This window comes from Lemur catta, chromosome 13 (assembly GCF_020740605.2).
Source record: "Lemur catta isolate mLemCat1 chromosome 13, mLemCat1.pri, whole genome shotgun sequence".
In the NCBI taxonomy this organism is placed as follows: domain Eukaryota; kingdom Metazoa; phylum Chordata; class Mammalia; order Primates; family Lemuridae; genus Lemur; species Lemur catta.
Genome location: NC_059140.1, coordinates 4,751,495 through 4,754,751, shown reverse-complemented (window position 1 = coordinate 4,754,751; position 3,257 = coordinate 4,751,495).

Here is a 3,257-nt window from a genome sequence, read left to right as displayed (position 1 = left end):
GGGGAGCGAGGTCGAGGCCGCGGCGGAGGCTCCAGGCCGGGCAGAGAGGGACGACGGCGCGGGGGGCAGTGCGGGGCGCGCGGTGTCCTCCACAGTTGCGCCAAGTTCCGGGCCCCACCGCTGCCCCGCAGAGGGCAGTTCGCAGCCTCCGCTGCTCTTCGAGCCCGGGGCGCGTCGGGGCTCGCACGTCGGGGCCCGCGCGGCCGGCCCGACCGTTCTGGACCCTTCCTCCAAGCCCCTTTTCCTCGGTCTTCTTCACGCTTTCCCTTCGTCTGCCCCGCTGCAAAGGGCGCTCCGTCCCGCTACACAGTTCTCTCAAGACCCGAGGGACGACGCCCACGAGACGGTGGGGAAAAGAGCGGGAGCGAACTCAGCCGCTCCGCCGCCCTCCTGGCGGGCAAGCTCCGCAAGTGAGTCCGGAGTAGTCGCGGGGCGGAGATCCGGGCTGGTGGCCCCCGGCCGTGCGAGGGCGAGAGTGGCGCAATCGGCTGCCTTGAGGATGCGGGGCGCAGGATACCCGCCGTTGCTGTTGCTGCTGCTGCTCTAGCAGCTGCTGCTCCCACCGCGCGAGTTACGCCGACACCGGCTTCCGCTGCGGAGCTGACCTGTGCCGCTGGGCTCGCCCCGCGCCGCGAGGGTCATGAACGCGGAGCGAGCCAACGGTAGCCTGTGTCTAATACACAGCATTTATGAGTACAGTGCGAGACGGATGCAATGAAAAAGTAAATATGAATAAATTTTAAAAATCAAAACAAAATTACCTAGGAACAAATTTGATGCTAAATGTGCAAATTCTATATGAGCAAAAATAATTAATAAAGCATTCCTGAAATATATGAATGAAGACTTAAACGAATGGAAAGTCACGTCTTGTTCTTGGATAGAAAAAATAATATAAGGAGGTCATTTATCCTTAAGCTAACTTCAACACTGTATTTGATCTCATAATAGAGTGTCAGTTTTTTTTAAACTGGCAATGATTTTTCAAAGTGCATATGGAAGAACAAAAACATAAGCATAGCCAATATTCCTAGTAAAGAAACATAAGGAGGGCTTCTAGTTCTACAAGAAATTAAAACACATTAAAATATTCTATAATAAAAGCAGTGCGGTGTTGATGCAAAAACAGGAGAACAGACCAGGATGGAAAATTCAGAAATATACCAAAATGTATAAGAGAAGTTGTGGAATAAAAACTATGGATGAGGAGACTTTATTAATACTTTGTGTTTGGTAACTGTATGTTCCTATAAAAAAGATAAAAATGGATTCATTCTTCACATGCTAGAGTAAGATAAAGGAGAAATCTAAATGGTAAAAAACTCAAAATATACAAATAATAGAAGAAAACCTTGGTAAATATTTCTACAAGCTGTGATAATAAATCTGGCCTATGACTCAAAGAAATATTAATAAAAGATTGATAGAGTACACAATATAAAACCAGAATATTGTGCATGATAAGAAGCACAATAACTCAAGTAAAAAGGAAAATTCTAAAGGGGACATCTATTTACAACTTACATAACAGACAAAGGGAAGCACACGTGTCTGTTTGTTCCAGAAAATAAACTCTCAAAACATATAGACTCATGGCACAAGGACACAAGAGCCAATGTGAAGGATCCTTCCCTGACCTAAGATGGGACAATTTGAGCTTAAATATAGATACAAGCTACAGTGTATGGAATCCCATCAAATACACACAAAAATAATGTTATGAAAAATATATTTTTTCTTTATTGGGGCCATACCATCATTATTATGACAATTGATAAAAGGAAGAATCAAGCTTTTATCCTTCCTTTTCTGATAGGCTAGGTTTTTTTTCTTTTTCATTTGGATATTTTTTATTTTCTGTTTTCAGCATGGCTAGAACATAAAAGTTATTCCTCACCTATTGTACTTATGAACGAAAAATCTACAAATGGTCATTTACCACTTTCACAAAAGAGTCCATCTCTGGCAAAAGCAATACCAGATCTGTGTTTTTTTTCTGATGAATATATCTTTGTTAAAAGACCAACAAAAAAAGAAAAACCAAAAAATGACCAAGAACTAGTCAATAGAATAACCCCAAAGAGAGAAAATAAAGATCACTTTGAACTTGACTGCACAGTACTATCTATTGAATCATCTTCCTCTTCAAGAATGAAAAAAACATTTTCTGAACACGATAAAAAAATGGGAGAATGATTTGGACCTTTTGAGCGACTTTACTATGCTGTGATATAAATATAAGACTTGCACCTCAAAGCCTGAAACCACAGATAGTGATGGAAAAGATGGTGGGTAATTTAGCAATATTTTGGCATAGACATAATAGACTCAAGGACTACATCTGATAGGCCAGTTTTTAATGTAATGAAGAACTCATGAGGAAATACAGTTCTTAATAGAATGAGAACTTATACATGCAGAGAATATATTAATAATTAGAAAACTGCTATTTTACACCCTCAGTGAAATAAATGAAATCAGGAAATATTAATCAATAAATGCTAAGCAATTATATAAAAGGAACAAGCGGGCATTTTCTGGACCCATCGATCAACCTGAATATAAATAAAAGTGGGAAAACCAGACAAGTGCATGCACATCTGCTGTCTGAATTAGGATGTGCTGGAAACTTAAAATACAGAGTGACTTTGAAAGATTTAGTAACCCCCGAAAATTCATTAAGAATATTACATAGATCACATTTAAACGGTAATATTTTGGACATATTGGGTTAAATTATTACCATCAATTTTACGTTTCTTTTTCCTTTTTTTTTTTTTTTGCTTCGCTACTAGAAAATTTAAAATGACAGTGTCTCATATTTTATTTCTACTGGACATTGCTGCCTGAGAGTATCGACTCCTTTTTCAAAACTCAGGCTGCGCAGCCTGCCTCCTCTAAAGACCAGAGACTATGAAGGTTATGAAATCTGAAATTTTAATATAATTGTCACTGTATTATCCCAATTTTAAATATTATATATATTATTCATAAACGGATATAACTTAAAATACAAGGTTAAATGAGAATGTTCCCCAGGAGGCGCCAGGTCCAAGAGCTATAACCAAAAACTTGTCATTCTGGTCTTAGCCACGTGCAGGATTGTCTTTCCTGTCACTCAATGCGCGAGGGGGCGGGCCCCGAAACACTATCCAATCAGGAGCACCGGAATGGGGACTGTCTAATCAGGCGCGCGGCCGGAAAAGAGGAGGGGCTTCGGGGTCCGGTTGGGCCTTCCTCTCACATTCCCGGATGTC